Source organism: Panthera tigris, chromosome D1 (assembly GCF_018350195.1).
Source record: "Panthera tigris isolate Pti1 chromosome D1, P.tigris_Pti1_mat1.1, whole genome shotgun sequence".
NCBI classification, from domain to species: domain Eukaryota; kingdom Metazoa; phylum Chordata; class Mammalia; order Carnivora; family Felidae; genus Panthera; species Panthera tigris.
The window spans coordinates 34,335,402-34,354,969 of NC_056669.1; positions in this window are offsets into that span (position 1 = coordinate 34,335,402).

Consider the following 19,568-nt stretch of genomic DNA (forward strand, 5'->3'; position numbering starts at 1 on the left):
ATCTCACATGAAAGAACAGTTTAATGACAACCATATCAGTTCAAAGCAGTACAAAGCTGCCCCAACAAGCAAGTTAAACTAATTTGCAAATGTCAAGCATGTCCCTTTAAATTGGTTCATTAACTCACTTTTGGAGAGGAGTGTCAAGAACTAGGAGTTACTGGCATTCCTCATTAGCAGATCTCCTGGACAGGGTAAATAGGTTTGGACGGAATTAGATTGATTAGTCTGCCTTAGAATTCAGTGCAGCATACCAAACTCCCACTGTTTTTCCTCTGGTGGATAAGAGTGAAACATTTCCAGCAATCTAGGTTTCTAATGAGAACCAAAATGTGTCTTAGTCAATCAGCAAACTGATGTTCACTAGCTGAGACACATATGTATTTTGGTGTGGCTTCCACTCCTGACTCTAGCAACCATAGAAATATTTTGTTGAAAAATGAAAGAAAGAAGCAGTTAGTATAATAAATTCAATAGAAAAAAATTAGTACAACTAAGATAGAAAAGACTAAGGAAACACTGAAGTCATAAAATATTAGATTGCTAAATGTTGGCACACTAAGAATACAGTATTTTAGGAAGTGAGTGTTTGTAGAATGACATTTAATCTCCTGGATTCTTCACTAGAATATATTTACATTTTCACTTGCTATTGTACCTAAAGCCCTGATTTTTCTTTGAAAGAGTTGAGACAAGATTCGTTTGGAATCCAAGTTAGAGGTAGCCATCCATTATTTTGAGAGGAACTCATTAATCCCAAGGACAAGGTCAGATTAGTGAAAGTGACGCATGTGATATGCTTTTAGGCATGTGGTATGTCTTCAGGATGCATTTGAGTAATATGCATTTAAGATAGATTACCATGTAGAATTGTATTAATTAATGGTAATAAGCGAATAAGTCATAATTCTTAACTTTGGCTGAGATATTTACTAGCTAGGATGACCATGGAAATGGACATAATGATGCTATTGTGATATGGGTATTTTAAAAATTAATGAAGCTAAGGTATATAAAGCATATATTAAAGCACATATGACTTGAGTCATTCAATGTTGTAACTTTACATCATCACCGTCATCATCATCATAACCACCATCACCATCATCTCTATTATTCTATAACAAACTTGCCCTCAATAACACAAAAATTTGAAATAATTCATTATAAAAATCTCTTAAATTTATATAAGGTATCTTACTTTTTAGGAAATATGCCACAGTGAGAAAAAAGTGAATTTTGGAATTGGACAAATTGATTTTCATATTCATTGTTTTTAGACCGATATTTAATCCACTACATCTTCATCACTGTATATGTGATATGTTAAATATATGTGCAACTCACGAGGTTCCCTGTGCCCAGTGTCAATACCAACTGAGCACATAATGAGCATTATATTTATTTATTTATTTTTAATTTAATTTTTTAATTCGTTTTTGAGGGACAGAGAGAGACAGAGTGCTAGCAGGGGAGGGGCAGAGAGAGAAGGAGACACAGAAACCAAAGCAGACTCCAGGCTCTGAGCTGTCAGCACAGACCCTGACAGAGGGCTAGAAACCACCAACCGTGAGATCATGACCTGAGGTGAAGTCGGAGGCTCAACCAACTGAGCCACCCAGACGCCCTGAGTATTATACTCAATCATACCCAATTTTTTTTTATCTTATAATAATTGATTCTCATTCTACAAAAGGAAACTCTGACACTAGATGAAGGGACAATTTGTGAGTTAATATTGGAGCCAACCAGATTCCTGAGTCTGAGCACAAAACTTTGCCTTCTGTTATTGTATATAAACTTACATGAAATGTCATGTATTTGAACCCATGCTCAAGCCCACATCTGTTTCTATGGAAAAATATTCTCAGTAATCTTAACTTCCTTTCTTTCTTAGTCATTTATGGATTTACCTGACTCTGCATTCTGGTGTAGTAGTCTAGGGCCTTTTTGTAAACACTTTCTTGGTTTTATAAATGTTTCTGTAGTGCAAAATCGTCAACTTGTAGCTCTGCATCCATCACAGTACCTAAAATTGTTTTTTTCTTTTTTCAACATACTAAGTCACTGTGATACATGCTGGTTTGGGGGGACCTATACTTAAAATAGGAATCAAAGAAGCCAACTTCCCTTTAGTTATACATGAGTCTTCCCTCTTTGAGTAGGGGAGTTATAAGTACAATTCTGTACTGCAAAAAGAAAAATACTATATATATGAAATGAGAGGTTTAAAAAAGGAAACATGTCTTCTCTTGTCATGAACTACAAACACAATATACCAGAAAGAAAACAATAGTGTCAGCAAAATTCAAGAAATAAAACAACAGACTGTCACTGGTTTTTATACAGCAGTGGTAATGATATAGTGAACAAGGCTTCTAAAAGGACTATTACAGACACAGGAAACCTCAATAGTGTGAGCTCAAGTATTGCAGAGAACAGATGTAGCATCAAAGCACAGGAAAGGATGATATAAAATATAGACATCTAAGTAGAAAAAATACACAGCTAGAATATGAGTATTCAAATGCTATGTGTGCAGTGTATGAAGAGGCCAACAACGCTAGTGATTATTTCAGAATAAATACTGCTGTTTAATAAGTATGTGGAAAACATCTGACCCAAAAGTTAAAAAAAAACAAAAAAGAAAGAAAGAAGCTCTCCTGGGTACAGGGACTGCATCTAATTCATTTCTTTGTAGCATCTAGGACAACACAAGGCATGCTATTCCATCTGTAAGACTAGCAAAGACTTTCGAAACAATGTCATGTATGTTGTTGCAGCAAATGAGGTCCTTCAAACTTTAGTCATAAAAGTTTAAACAGGTGAATGAAACTGGAGAACAGTAGGAATAGGTGAAATTTTTTTTAAAATGTCTGTTTCATTAGTTCTAGCAATTATGGTTCTTTGGCTCCCCTTTTTTTGTGTAATAATCCTAGTTATAAAACAACTGCGTGCAAGGATCTTGATTCTAGTGCTTTTTCTTTATAAGAAGATATTAGAAATATCTAAAAAGGTTATAAAAACAAAATTATTAACTTATGACATGCAGCTTGATAGAAATAATTGTCCTTCAAATAATATTTATGAAGAGAACACATATGCATATATGTATATTTATCTCAAATATTTCATAGGAAGTACTTTTATTTTTATCAAAATAATTATAATTATTATTACTATTATATTGGTATACTACTAGATATTATTTAATAATCAGTTAAAATTCCTCATTATTCAAAATATTGATACCTGGTCTCACTATAACCTCATAAATTACTTTTGATTTCATAGATTAGTAAAAGTAACTTTCCCAAAAATCACAAAGCTAAAGGTGGAGCTGAACTTTATTTATTTATTTTTTTTCAATATATGAAATTTATTGTCAAATTGGTTTCCATACAGCACCCAGTGCTCATCCCAAAAGGTGCCCTCCTCAATACCCATCACCGACCCTCTCCTCCCTCCCACCCCCCATCAACCCTCAGTTTGTTCTCAGCTTTTAAGAGTCTCTTATGTTTTGGCTCTCTCTCACTCTAACCTCTTTTTTTTTTTTTTTTTTTCCTTCCCCTCCTCCATGGGTTTCTGTTAAGTTTCTCAGGATCCACATAAGAGTGAAAACATATGGGGGCGCCTGGGTGGCTCAGTCAGTTAAAGTGTCCGACTTCAGCCCAGGTCACGATTTCGCGGTCCGTGAATTGGAGCCCTGCGTCAGGCTCTGGGCTGATGGCTCAGAGCCTGGAGCCTGCTTCCGATTCTGTGTCTCCCTCTCTCTCTGCCCCTCCCCTGTTCGTGCTCTGTCTTTCTCTGGCTCAAAAATAAATAAACTTTAAAAAAAAAATTTAAAAAAAAAGAGTGAAAACATATGGTATCTGTCTTTCTCTGTATGGCTTATTTCACTTAGCATCACACTCTCCAGTTCCATCCACGTTGCTACAAAGGGCCATATTTCGTTCTTTCTCATTGCCACGTAGTATTCCATTGTGTATATAAACCACAATTTCTTTATCCATTCATCAGTTGATGGACATTTAGACTCTTTCCATAATTTGGCTATTGTTGAGAGTGCTGCTATAAACATTGGGGTACAAGTGCCCCTATGCATCAGTACTCCTGTATCCCTTGGGTAAATTCCTAGCAGTGCTATTGCTGGGTCATAGGGTAGGTCTATTTTTAATTTTCTGAGGAACCTCCACACTGCTTTCCAGAGCGGCTGCACCAGTTTGCATTCCCACCAACAGTGCAAGAGGGTTCCCGTTTCTCCACATCCTCTCCAGCATCTATACTCTCCTGATTTGTTCATTCTGGCCAATCTAACTGGCGTGAGGTGATATCTGAGTGTGGTTTTGATTTGTATTTCCCTGATAAGGAGCGACGTTGAACACCTTTTCATGTGCCTGTTGGCCATCCGGATGTCTTCTTTAGAGAAGTGTCTATTCATGTTTTCTGCCCATCTCTTCACTGGGTTATTTGTTTTTCGGGTGTGGAGTTTGGTGAGCTCTTTATAAATTTTGGATACTAGCCCTTTGTCCGATATGTCATTTGCAAATATCTTTTCCCATTCCGTTGGTTGCCTTTTAGTTTTGTTGGTTGTTTCCTTTGCTGGGCAGAAGCTTTTTACCTTCATAAGGTCCCAGTAATTCATTTTTGCTTTTAATTCCCTTGCCTTTGGGGATGTGTCGAGTAAGAGATTGCTACGGCTGAGGTCAGAGAGGTCTTTTCCTGCTTTCTCCTCTAAGGTTTTGATGGTTTCCTGTCTCACATTCAGGTCCTTTATCCATTTTGAGTTTATTTTTGTGAATGGTGTGAGAAAGTGGTCTAGTTGCAACCTTCTGCATGTTGCTGTCCAGTTCTCCCAGCACCATTGGTTAAAGAGACTGTCTTTTTTCCATTGGATGTTCTTTCCTGCTTTGTCAAAGATGAGTTGGCCATACGTTTGTGGGTCTAGTTCTGGGGTTTCTATTCTATTCCATTGGTCTATGTGTCTGTTTTTATGCCAATACCATGCTGTCTTGATGATGACAGCTTTGTAGTAGAGGCTAAAGTCTGGGATTGTGATGCCTCCTGCTTTGGTCTTCTTCTTCAAAATGACTTTGGCTATTCGGGGCCTTTTGTGGTTCCATATGAATTTTAGGATGGCTTGTTCTAGTTTCAAGAAGAATGCTGGTGCAATTTTGATTGGGATTGCATTGAATGTGTAGATAGCTTTGGGTAGTATTGACATTTTGACAATATTTATTCTTCCAATCCATGAGCACGGAATGTCCTTCCATTTCTTTATATCTTCTTCAATTTCCTTCATAAGCTTTCTATAGTTTTCAGCATATAGATCTTTTATATTTGGTTAGATTTATTCCTAGGTATTTTATGCTTCTTGGTGAAATTGTGAATGGGATCAGTTTCTTTATTTGTCTTTCTGTTGCTTCATTGTTAGTATAAGAATGCAACTGATTTCTGTACATTGATTTTGTGTCCTGCAACTTTGCTGAATTCATGTATCAGTTCTAGCAGACTTTTGGTGGAGTCTATCGGATTTTCCATGTATAATATCATGTCATCTGCAAAAAGTGAAAGCTTGACTTCATCTTTGCCAATTTTGATGCCTTTGATTTCCTTTTGTTGTCTGATTGCTGAAGCTAGAATTTCCAGCACTATGTTAAACAACAGCGGTGAGAGTGGGCATCCCTGTTGTGTTCCTGATCTCAGGGAAAAAGCTCTCAGTTTTTCCCCGTTGAGGATGATGTTAGCTGTGGGCTTTTCATAAATGGCTTTTATGATCTTTAAGTATGTTCCTTCTATCCCGACTTTCTCAAGGGTTTTTATTAAGAAAAGGTTCTGGATTTTGTCAAAGGCCTTTTCTGCATCGATTGACAGAATCATATGGTTCTTATCTTTTCTTTCACTAATGTGATGTATCATGTTGATTCATCTGCGAATGTTGAACCAGTCCTGCATCCCAGGAATGAATCCCACTTGAGCATGGTGAATAATTCTTTTTATATGCTGTTGAATTCGATTTGCTAGTATCTTATTGAGAATTTTTACATCCATATTCATCAGGGATATTGGCCTGTAGTTCTCTTTTTTTACTGGGTCTCTGTCTGGTTTAGGAATCAAAGTAATACTGGCTTCATAGAATGAGTCTGGAAGTTTTCCTTCCCTTTCTATTTCTTGGAATAGCTTGAGAAGTTTTCCTTCCCTTTCTATTTCTTGGAATAGCAGAGATAGGTATTATCTCTGCTTTAAACGTTTGGTAGAACTCCCCAGGGAAGCCATCTGGTCCTGGACTCTTATTTGTTGGGAGATTTTTGATAACCGATTCAATTTCTTCGCTGGTTATGGGTCTGTTCAAGCTTTCTATTTCCTCCTGATTGAGTTTTGGAAGAGTGTGGGTGTTTAGGAATTTGTCCATTTCTTCCAGGTTGTCCAATTTGTTGGCATATAATTTTTCATAGTATTCCCCGATAATTGTTTGTATCTCTGAGGGATTGGTTGTAATCATTCCATTTTCATTCATGATTTTATCTATTTGGGTCATCTCCCTTTTCTTTGTGAGAAGGCTGGCTAGAGGTTTGTCAATTTTGTTTATTTTTTCAAAAAACCAACTCTTGGTTTCGTTGATCTGCTCTACCGTTTTTTTAGATTCTATATTGTTTATTTCTGCTCTGATCTTTATTATTTCTCTTCTTCTGCTGGGTTTAGGCTGCCTTTGCTGTTCTGCCTCTATTTCCTTTAGGTGTGCTGTTAGATTTTGTACTTGGGATTTTTCTTGTTTCTTGAGATAGGCCTGGATTGCGATGTATTTTCCTCTCAGGACTGCCTTCGCTGCGTCCCAAAGCATTTGGATTGTTGTATTTTCATTTTCGTTTGTTTCCATATATTTTTTAATTTCTTCTCTAATTGCCTGGTTGACCCACTCATTCTTTAGTAGGGTGTTCTTTAACCTCCATGCTTTTGGAGGTTTTCCAGATTTTTCCTGTGGTTGATTTCAAGCTTCATGGCATTGTGGTCTGAAAGTATGCATGGTATAATTTCAATTCTTGTATACTTATGAAGGGCTGTTTTGTGACCCAGAATATGATCTATCTTGGAGAATGTTCCATGTGCACTCGAGAAGAAAGTATATTCTGTTGCTTTGGGATGCAGAGTTCTAAATATATCTGTCAAGTCCATCTGATCCAATGTGTCATCCAGGGCCTTTGTTTCTTTATTGACCATGTGTCTAGATGATCTGTCCATTTCTGTAAGTGGAGTGTTAAAGTCCCCTGCAATTACCACATTCTTATCAATAAGGTTGCTTATGTTTATGAGTAATTGTTTTATATATTTGGGGGCTCCTTTATTCGGCGCATAGACATTTATAATTGTTAGCTCTTCCTGATGGATAGACCCTGTAATTATTATATAATGCCCTTCTTCATCTCTTGTTACAGCCTTTAATTTAAAGTCTAGTTTGTCTGATATAAGCATGGCTACTCCAGTTTTCTTTTGTCTTCCAGTAGCATGATAAATAGTTCTCCATCCCCTCACTCTCAATCTAAAGATGTCCTCAGATCTAAAATGAGTCTCTTGTAGACAGCAAATAGATGGGTCTTGTTTTTTTATCCATTCTGATACCCTATGTCTTTTGGTTGGCGCATTTAATCCATTTCCATTCAGTGTTATTATAGAAAGATATGGGTTTAGAGTCATTGTGATGTCTGTATGATTTATGCTTGTAGTGATGTCTCTGGTACTTTGTCTCCCAGGATCCCCCTTAGGACCTCTTGTAGGGCTGGTTTAGTGGTGACAAATTCCTTCAGTTTTTGTTTGTTTGGGAAGACCTTTATCTCTCCTTCTATTTTAAATAACAGACTTGCTCGATAAAGGATTCTCTGCTGCATATTTTTTCTGTTTAGCACACTGAAGATATCGTGCCACTCCTTTCTGGCCTGCCAAGTTTCAGAAGACAGATCAGTCACGAGTCTTATAGGTCTCCCTTTATAAGCTAGGGCAAGTTTATCCCTTGCTGCTTTCAGAATTTTCTCTTTATCCTTGTATTTTGCCAGTTTCACTATGATATGTCGTGCAGAAGATCGATTCAAGTTACATCTGAAGGGAGTTCTCCGTGCCTCTTGGATTTCAATGCCTTTTTCCTTCCCCAGTTCAGGGAAGTTCTCAGCTATTTTCTTCAAGTACCTCTTCAGCACCTTTCCCTCTCTCTTCCTCCTCTGGGATACCAATTATGTGTATATTATTTCTTTTTAGTGTGTCACTTAGTTCTCTAATTTTCCCCTCATACTCCTGGATTTTTTTATCTCTCTTTCTCTCAGCTTCCTCTTTTTCCATAACTTTATCTTCTAGTTCACCTATTCTCTCCTCTGCCTCTTCAATCTGAGCCGTCGTCGTTTCCATTTTGTTTTGCATTTCGTTTAAAGCGTTTTTCAGCTCCTCCTGACTGCTCCTTAGTCCCTTGATCTCTGTAGCAAGAGATTCTCTGCTGTCCTCTATACTGTTTTCAAGCCAGCTATTAATTTTATGACTATTATTCTAAATTCACTTTCTGTTATATTATTTAAATCCTTTTTGATCAGTTCATTAGCTGTTGTTATTTCCTGGAGATTCTTCTGAGGGGAATTCTTCCGTTTGGTCATTTTGGATAGTCCCTGGAGTGGTGCGGACCTGCAGGGCACTTCCCCTGTGCTGTGGTGTATAACTGGAGTTGGTGGGCGGGGCCGCAGTCTGACCTGATGTCTGCCCCCAGCCCACCACTGGGGCCACAGTCAGACTGGTGTGTGCCTTCTCTTCCCCTCTCCTAGGGGCGGGATTCACTGTGGGGTGGCGTGGCCCATCTGGGCTACTTGCACACTGCCAGTCTTGTGGTGTTGGGGATCTGGCGTATTAGCTGGTGTGGGTAGGCAAGGTGCAGGGGGGCAGGAGGGGCAGGCTTAGCTCGCTTCTCCTTAGGTGATCCACTTCAGGAGGGGCCCTGTGGCAGCGGGAGGGAGTCAGATCCGCTGCCGGAGGTTTGGCTTCGCAGAAGCACAGCGTTGGGTATTTGCACGGAGCAAGTTCCCTGGCAGGAACTGGTTCCCTTTGGGATTTTGGCTGGGGGATGGGCAAGGGAGATGGCGCTGGTGAGCGCCTTTGTTCCCTGCCAAACTGAGCTCTGTTGTACTGGGGCTCTGCAACTCTCCCTCCCTTTGTCCTCCAGCCTTCCCGCTTTCCGAGCAGAGCTGTTAACTTATGACCTCCTAGATGCTAAGTCCCGCTTGCTGTCAGAACACACTCCGTCTGGCCCCTCCGCTTTTGCAAGCCAGACTCAGGGGCTCTGCTTGGCCGGCGGGCCGCCCCTCCGCCCCGGCTCCCTCCTGCCAGTCCGGGCAGCACGCACCGCCTCTCCACCCTTCCTACCCTCTTCCGTGGGCCTCTTGTCTGCGCTTGGCTCCAGATACTCCGTTCTGCTAGTCTTCTGGTGGTTTTCTGGGTTAGTTAGGCAGTTGTAGGTGGAATCTAAGTGATCAGCAGGACGCGCGGTGAGCCCAGCGTCCTCCTACGCTCCTCCGGAGCTGAACTTTAAATTTACACAATTAAATTATTTTAAATTACTTCTGGAAAGATGGAAATACTGGCCAAAATTCAAATTGGTAAGCTGTAAGTTTAGGTATTCATTGATCATTTAATTGTTAAATATTTGCTTTTTTCAATACATAAATGTGTTTTGTTATGTCCTTTTGTGAGTTCAAGACTTGTAAAATCTAAATAAGCTGTTAAAAGTCTGGACACATTGAATTTTTGGCTATATATTAATTTCTTAAAGATATTGCAACTGAATATAATAAATATTTTCTTTGAAATAAAATAAACAATTGTACCTGTTTGTGTCAAGATTCAACATGAAACAAATAGCATACACAATGAGATAACCAAGGAAAGTTAAATCATGGAACACTTAAGAAGGTGTGAGCAGTGGTTGTTTCATTTTGTTTTAAGAGAAACAAGCAAGAATGAGAAAGGATCCAAGGGCTGGTAAAAGTTAGCAGTTAGCAAGCCATTTACACTCAAAGGCTTAAAGGGCAAGGGGAGAAAGCAATTATCAAAACCCAGAGAGAACAGATCCAGCTTTAAGTGAGCAGCAAAGAATCAGTGCTTCTTAGTAAAGGGAAAAAAAAAAACAAAAAAAACCAAAAAACAACCAAAAACAAAACAAAAAACAATGTGCAGCAGCTCAGTAAAGAAGGAAGTTGAAGAATAGATACCCACAAATTCACACTTCTTTTTCCCCACTTTTCTCAGTTGTCTCACAAGAAATCCAGTGATGTCAAGAATTCCTTTGATGGAATTCATAACGTCAGCTTCCTAGAGCAAGAGCAGGGTGGAGTGAATCAATCTGTGGTAGTTTATTTGCAAAAATTGCTTCAGTTATTCTACTTTCTATATTTATGATCTTTTAGTATGACTTTACTTCATCTCCAAGTAGGAGGATAGGCCTTGTGAATTTTTTTTTTTTGGGGGGGGGGCATGTCAAATAGAATGTAGAATGATATTGTGCTAGCTCTGAGCCTAAGCCTCAGGAGGCTTTTCACGTGTATTTGTTTTTTTCACACCCTGCTCAGCCATCATGTGTGCAAACACATGCTAACCTGTTGGGTAATGAGCGAACATATGGCCAAAGCACAGTAAGCTTAGTTGGTCCAGTCAAGATCTAAATTATGTCAGTCCAGCCAAGAGCAGCAAATCTACCTACCAACACAGATGCCCAGAGTTCCATGAGGAATCCTGTTGACCTGTAAACTTATGAACAATAATAAATGGTTGTTGCCTTAAGCAACTTAGTTTGGGGATGGTTTGCTGTGGGGCAATAATTAACTATCAAAATATCCTCATTAGTGCATTTAACCATTCAAAAAGTATTCATTAGCCATATGTTATGAGCAAGTACTGTGCTAAGCACTGTACTCATAGAATGATTAGATATGAACACATATAAATTATAATACAAAGTCTCAGTAAAGTACATAGTGTTTTAAGCATACAAAAGAGAAAAGACTAATTTAGGGAGTTGAGATATTTAAAAAGAAAGACAGACAAAAAGAGTAAAAAGCATGAAATGAAAGATGTTTGTTGAGTTTTTGGCTGGCAACTAATTTGACTTTTCTATAGAGTCCATGAGAGGGAATAGTATTTCATGATGCTATAGTCTTAATGATTTTTACTAAGACTTATACATAAATCACAGATGTATATTACAACAAAGTTTATGTCTTAAGAAAAAAATATAAAACCCTAGATGTTTGCATAATTTGTACTTTTATATTATAAAGTATTTATAATATTATGATGCACTATGATTTATTTGTAAGTAATTGTGAGAATTATTAGTATCACTATTGGTAATAAATACTACTAATGAAACATATTAATTTTTGAGCATTGCTAGTACTGAGCTAAGTGTTTTGAAAGCATTTCCTTATGTTAATTGGGAGATGGTATTTTCTCCATTTACTGGTATGGCAAATGAAGTGAGAGAAATACATAATTTTTTTTCAGGTATCACAGATATAAAGTAGTGAACTGGCATTAGAATAGTCATACATACACAATATACATATTCAAATGAATTACATATAGTATTTTTATTTACATACTAATCTCTAGATGAGGATTGCTACTTCACTATTATGAGATCATAAAAAAAAGTAAATCACAGTTACTTTTATCTACATAATACTGATATTAATTAATTCAACAGATATTAATTATTAATTGAACATTTACCATGTGGTAGGCATTTAAAGTTTGCTGTCTCTAAAAATGTGTACAAACAAGACAGAATCTTAGGGTCTTTGCCCACTTGTATTATTTGAGACAGATTCCACAGGAATTAAGCTACTGAATTAAGAAATGAAACAAAACAAATTATATCTTCCTAATTCAACACCTGCTAAATTCACAATTCTCTCTTCTGTTAAAAAGACATAAGTAATTCAATATTCAAGAATTTTAACAAACATTTCAGACAAGTGAGAAAAAAAAAACTTACATGAGTTTCTAAGATTAATTTTTGTTACCATGATATCATAAATTCAAACTAGGAATGTGCTAAAGCACATTTCTCTTAAAAGAAAAAAATAGTGCAAAATAAGTAAAATAATGCATATGGAAGCTACAATTATTGTTTCTAAATTATTAAGATTTCAGATATAAATATATAAAATAGCTTGCTGTCTGTGACGATGGAAATAATCATTATCCACATTGTACAATATGGCAGCCAGTAACCACACAGTCTATTGAGAAGTGGAACTATGGTCAATATTACCGAAGAATTACTTTTATTTTGTTTTATTTTATTTCAGTTAGTTTAAATGTAAATATAAATAACTATATGTAGCTAGTTGTCAACACAGTTACAGAGAATCATTCTTAAAGATAGTATGTTTCTCTTTCCCAAAAATTTCCAAGAAGCAAAGTATTTGTTATACAACTCAATGAAAAAAACAATAAAAAATGATAAATATTTATATGCCTTGTATGCTTTGAAGTTGAACTGACTATTCAAAACATCATAAAGCATAAGTAGAGTTAGATTTTAATAAAGCATGTTTATTTTTCAAATTCAATTGTGTTTATAAATTATAGTGAATAAAATAATACAGAGAAAAAAACAAAAGAAACTTCTCAATTATCTTGTTTCCTAAAAAAAAAAAAAAAAAAAAAAAAACATCAAAATAGAATTTCAAACCAAAAATGATAGAGAAGTAGTTTGGGAACAATTTATTTCTATCGCACAGATGTGTGACATCTTTGCTAGGAAAGAGCAAAATTTCTTTTCTTGTCTAGATCTACTTTTGCTTCACTATGAGGCAGGAGAGAGAGACCAATACCAGGAAAAGCTAGAAATCAATAATTTTCTTTGAAAGTGAAACCTAAGAAAAATGGTTCTGTACAAATAAAGCTGATTCCTCCACTTGGGATACAGTAGAGAATCTGTTCTAGTGTTCAGTGATATTCAACATTTTGTTTAAGTGAACTGGCATTTTGTATTGAGACTCATCTACAAAGTGGTAAAGAAAATTAATAGTGTTTCCTTTTTTTTTAGACTTTAACTCACATGAATGTGTTTTGTGAATAAAAAATCACATAGGTGATAGCCATTCCAAGCACCAAACAACAATCAGTGAAGAAGCGCCTTCTGATTGAGGCTTTCCCCCAAGTCAGTCTAGGATCACCCCAAAACTCCAGGATTCACAGATATGACTACCCCTTGCTTCTGGGGCCATTTGTCTTTCCACAATAGTTTTAGCTGTAAAGGTAAGGATATCTTCATGGAACAGTCACTTCCATCTACGTTGTGTAGATATAAATTTTTTAGACATGCTTTCAACGTCTCTTTTAGAAATCTAACATATACTTTACTCTCTCAATATAAATTCCCTAATTTTATTTCAAATGGAAATTTTATAAGGGATATCTTCTTCAAATGTTTTAAATTTCTTCCCCTTAAATAATCAATACTAAGAATATAGTCAGTGATAAGTTTACACTGGGATATATTCCTGCTGACGTTAATTTGAATTTTAACTGGTTTACGTTGACAAATAAATATTGGTATTATTGAATGTGATATATATATGATATTCAACATTTTGAATATATTCATTATATATAAATATATATATATACATATATATGTATATGTATGTGTGTGTGTGTATATATATATATATATATATATATATATATACATATATAAAGGGCTTAAAGGAACTTTTTCTATAGTCACATTGAAATGGAATAAATGTTTTTTTTTATTTAAATGAGGTCAGTACTTCCTTTGATGTAAGTCATGTGATATAGATTACTTTTTAAGATTGTGTGTTCTTCAACATAGTTTCTGTGTTATGTAACAAAATATATCTGAATGAAAGGAAAGAAAGGATTGAAATCATATTTAATTTAGGTGAAATATAACTAAATAAAAAATAGTATTTCTCTGGTTTTAAAAGGGAAGTTTGCATTAGTTCTCTTTCTATAAGTTTTTAATGGAAAAATTTCTAAGTAACTTGACAAATCAGTGAATTGTGATTTTCACTTTAAAAAGTAAAATTACTGTTTGCGTAAACAAGCCCCCACTGATAATGCCAAACACAATTATACAGGCAGCACAGGGAAGTGTTTAAAGGCACACATTCTAGAACCAATTTACCAGAGTTTGAAATGTGACACAGCCACATAGCTTTGTGACCTTGGGAAATACACTTAGGTTCTCAGTACCTCAGGATTCTTATGTGTAAAGGGACTAATAACAATGCCCACATCATGAAGTTGGAATGAGAATTAAATACATTTTCGTGTATAACCCCTGGAAGATGAACCAAACATGGTAAGTAATATATATTTGTGATAGTTCTAGGATCTGACCACAGAGTCCTTGATACACCTATGTTCAATGGAGCTTAACTCTACTCCATTTGTGTGAGCTGTTACTCACTGACTTGCTTCTAACAACAGAATATGGTAGAAGTTATTGCGTGTGACTTCCAAGGGTAAACCATAAAAGATATTGAGTCTTTCTCTCTTATCACTCCCTGTGGGAAAAACTGCTGCTATACCATTATAACACTAAAGCAAGCCTAAGGAAAAGTCTATGAGGCCTCCACCAAAAGTCTATAAAGACTTGAAGTCTTGGTGCAGCCACTGTGGAAAACAGTATGGATGTTGCTCAAAAAGTTAAAAATACAACTATCTTATGATCCAGCAATTGCACCACTGGACATTTACACAAAGAATACAAGAACACCATTTCAAAAGAATACATGAACCCCTATGTTTATAGCAGCATTATTTACAATAGCCAAGATAATGGAAGCAGCCCAAGTGTCCAATGATTGATGAATGAATAAAGAAGATAATGAATGAATAAAGAATAATAGTCCATTGTGTGTATTCAGGCATAAAAAAAGAGTGAAATCTTGCCATTCTTAATGACATAGAGTATAATGCTAAGTGAAATAAGTCAGTCAGAGAAAGACAAATACCATATGATTTCACTCTTATATGAAATTTAATAAACCAAACAAGCAAAGGCAAAAGAAATATAAAAGAGAGAGAGAGAGACAGGGGTGCCTGGGTGGCTCAGTTGGTTAAGCATCAGACTTCAGCTCAGGTCATGATCTCACGGTTTGTGAGTTCGAGCCCCACATTGTGCTCTGTGCTGACAGCTCAGAGCCTGAAGCCCTATTCAGATTCTGTGTATCCCTTTCTTTCTGCCTCTCCCCCGCTCTCTTACACCCTCTCTCTCTAAAAAGCAAATAAATATTAAAAGAGAGAGAGAGAGAAAGAGACAAATCAAGAAACAGACTCATAAACAGCAAACTGATGGGTGCCAGAGGGGGTGCCAGATGGGAGGCAGATGGGGGGATGGGTTAAATAGGTGGTAGGGATTAAAGAGTACATTTGCTGTAATAATAATAATAATAATAATAAAGAAATAAAAGAAGTGCACTTGTCGCGATGAGCACAGGGTGATGTATGGAAGTGTAGAATCACTATATTTATTGTACACCTGAAACTAATACAACACTGTATGTTAACTAACTGGAATTAAAATAAAAACTTAAAAAAAAAAAAAGACTTGAAGTCACTTGCTGACAGTGAGCTATCTTGGAAATGATCATCTCCAAGCAATCCTCGGTCACAGCCAACACCTTGACTACTTCATGAGAAATGCTTTGTCAGAAATACCTAAGTCTCTCCCAACCAAATGTCATAAGAAACTGTGGGATGAGAAATATACGTTATTGTAAAGTCTATACTGCATTAAAAACATTATTCTAAAAATGAATAAGAATTGTTAATGTTTATTTTATTTTCCCATCACATAAATAAAACTCTTTCTTGTGTTTTGTGACAAATGAAAACTAGAACAATTGGTAGGATGAAAACATTAATATAAAACAGTTAAGTATGCTATTTTGTTTACCAATTGTGTTTTTATCAGAGTAAATATTTAAAACAAATAAAAAAGGCATTTTTTCCTTTAATAAGTTTTACATCATTTTACCAAATACTTAATTTCTCCCAGTTCAGAATTCATGTCAGATTAAATTAACTTTTTTTTTTTTTTTTTTTAAGAGAAAGGAAAAGAGTTTTATTGAAGCCCAAGTTAAGACAACTGCCAGGGATACACAATCTTCAGGAAAAAGAGTGCTCTGGGTAAGGAATATTTGTTGCAAGGTTTTATAGGTTTTTTTTACAAAAAAAAGTTACAAACTGTCATGAGGAAGTACATTCCAGAAAATTATATCCTTTATCTTATGTTTTTAGCATGTGCATGGCTATATGACTTTAATCTTATAGGAACCAGGGAAGTTTTTTGTTTTTCTTATCTTTTGTTTTTGTTTTGAATAAACTGTGTGCTTTGGGCAGAAATAGAGCCCATGCTCTGAGGTTTTGCCAAGTCATTTTGACCTTGGTAAGTGTTAAAGTACAGCTTCCCTGGGAATCCATGAGCAGGGCCCACAAATGTTAAAAGCTGAAAATTTCCCTTATCATTTCCCCCAAATTAATTATTTTTTATATCTTAAGATACAAATTAACTTTATTGTAATATAAAATGTTGTTATAGGAGAACATAAGTCATTTTAGAAGTGGAGAATATAAAACTAGGTAAATTCAGCCAGTTTCTACACATATTCATCCACTCACGTAGCAAACATTTAACATGTTCCAAACACAGTTCTATTCACTGAAGATGTAATGGTGAGCAAAATAAACATGACTTTTTGCCTCCAGGAGCTTATACTCTAGAAGAGTATGTTAGTAACAAGTCTGATTGTCATCTTAATGACACAACTTTTATTAGATCACTGCCGTTATGTTGTATGTGAAAATGCACTCACAACAAAACCATATGATCCTCTCAATAGATGCAGAGAAAGCATCTGACAAAATACAGCATCTTTTCTTGATAAAAATCCTCAAGAAAGTAGGGATAGAAGGATAATAAATCAAGATAATAAAAGCCATATATGAAAGCCCCAACCCTAATATCATCCTCAATGAGGAAAAACTGAGAGCTTTCCCCCTAACGTCAGGAACAAGACAGGGATGTCCTCTCTTGCCACTGTTATTCAATATAGTACTGGAAATCTTACCTTTGCAATCAGACAACAAAAAGAAATAAAAAGCATCCAAATCAGCCAGGAGGAGGTCAAACTTTCACTCTTCATGGATGACATGATACTCTATATGCAAAACCCCAAAACTGCTAGAACTGATTCATGAATTCAGCAAAGTTACAGTATATAAAATTAATGCACAGAAATCAGTTGCATTCTTATGCACCAATAATGAAGCAACAGAAAGAGAAATCAAGGAATCAATCCCATTTCCAATTGCACCAAAAACCATAAAATACCTACGAATAAATCTAACCAAAGAGGTGAAAAATATATACACTGAAACTATAGAAAGCTTATTAAAGAAATTGAAGAAGACACAAAAAAATGGAAAAAGATTCCATGCTCCTGGATAAGAAGAACAAATATTGTTAAAATGTCAATACTACCCAAAGCAATCTACATATTCAATGCAATCCCTATCAAAATAACACCAGAACTCTTCACAAAACTAGAACAAACAATCCTAAAATTTTTATGGACCCAGAAAAAATCATGAATAACCAAAACCATCTTGAGAAAGAAAACCAAAGCAGGGGAAATCACAATTCCGGACTTCAAGCTGTATTACAAAGCTATAATCATCAAGACAGTATGGTACTGGCACAAGAACAGACACTCAGATCAATGGAAAAGAATAGAGAACCCAGAAATAAACCCACAAATGTATGGACAACTAATCTTTGACAAAGCAGGAAAGGGTATCCAATGGAAAAAAGACAGTCTCTTCAGCAAGTGGTGCTGGGAAAACTAGACAGCGACATGCAGAAGAATGAACCTGGACCACGTTCTTACACCATACATAAAAATAAACTCAAAATGGATGAAAGACTTCAATGTAAGACAGGAAGCCATCAAACTCCTAGAGGAGAAAGCAGGCAAAACCTCTTTGATCTTGGCTGCAGCAACTTCTTACTCACCGCGTCTCTGGAGGCAAGGGAAACAAAAGCAAAAATGAACTATTGGGACCTCATCAAAATAAAAAGCTTCTGCACAGTGAAGGAAAGAGTCAGCGAAACTAAAAAACAACCGACAGAATTGAGATGTTTGCAAAATGACATATCAGATAAAAGGTTAGTATCCAAAATCTATAAAGAACTTATCAAACTCAACACCCAAAAAACAAATAATCCTGTGAAGAAATGGGCAATATACATGAATAGACACTTCTCCAAAGACATCCAGACAGCCAACTGACACATGAAAAAATGCTCAACATCACTCATCATCACAGAAATACAAATCAAAACCACAATGAGATACCACCTTACACTTCTCAGTATGGCTAACATTAACAACTCAGGCAACAACAGATATTGGTGAGGATGCAGAAAAAGAGGATCTCTTTTGCATTGCTGGTGGGAACGCAACCTTTGCAGCTCCTCTGGAGGTTCCTCAAAAAATTAAAAATAGAACTACTGTACACCCAAGCAATTGTACTACTAGGTATTTATCCAAGAGATACAGGTTTCTAAGGGACACATGCACCCCAATATTTATAGCAGCACTATCAACAATAGACAAAGTGTGGAAAGGGCCCAAATGTCCATCAAGGGATGAATGGATAAAGAAGATGTGGTATATATATGTACAATGGGGTATTACTCAGCAATCAAAAGGAATGAAATCTTGCCATTTGCAACTACATGGATGGAACTAGAGGGTATTATGCTAAGCGAAATTAGTCAAAGAAAGACAAATATATGACTTCACTCATATGAGGACTTCAATACAGAGAACAAATGAACATAAGGGAAGGGAAGCAAAAATAATATAAAAACAGGGAGGGGGACAAAACATACGAGACTCATAAATATGGAGAACAAACAGAGGGTTACTGGAGGGGTTGTGGGAGGGGGGATGGCTAAATGGTTAAGGGGCATTAAGGAATCTACTCCTGGAATCGCTGTTGCACTATATACTAACTAATTTGGAGGTAAATTAAAAAAATAAAATTAAAAATAAATAAATAAATAAATAAATAAATAAATAAAGCGTGCAAGGAAGGTGAGAAGAAAAGAAAAGAAAAGAAAATGCACTCAGTGTGGAGTCCTTGTCTCACAGAGATAATTAATACATTGGATAGGACAGAGCTAAAATGATTATATTGGCACCAGCTTTCAGACTGGGTTTGGAATTAGTATAATTTTTTTAAATATATGAAATACAGCTTATATGAATACTAGGGATGCTGGAAGAGACTCTCTGTCCCCAAATTCTTATTGTATCTCTACCATAATTATTTATGAAATCTTATTAATAATAATAATAATAAAAAAAATCCGTATACCAAAAAGTAAGATGAATCTTGGTAGATGTGAGGAGAGGTCTTAGGTAGACTTATATTTACAATTAAGATAAAAGACTTACTGATACATTTAGAGTACTAACCCTAAAGGAAGGAGG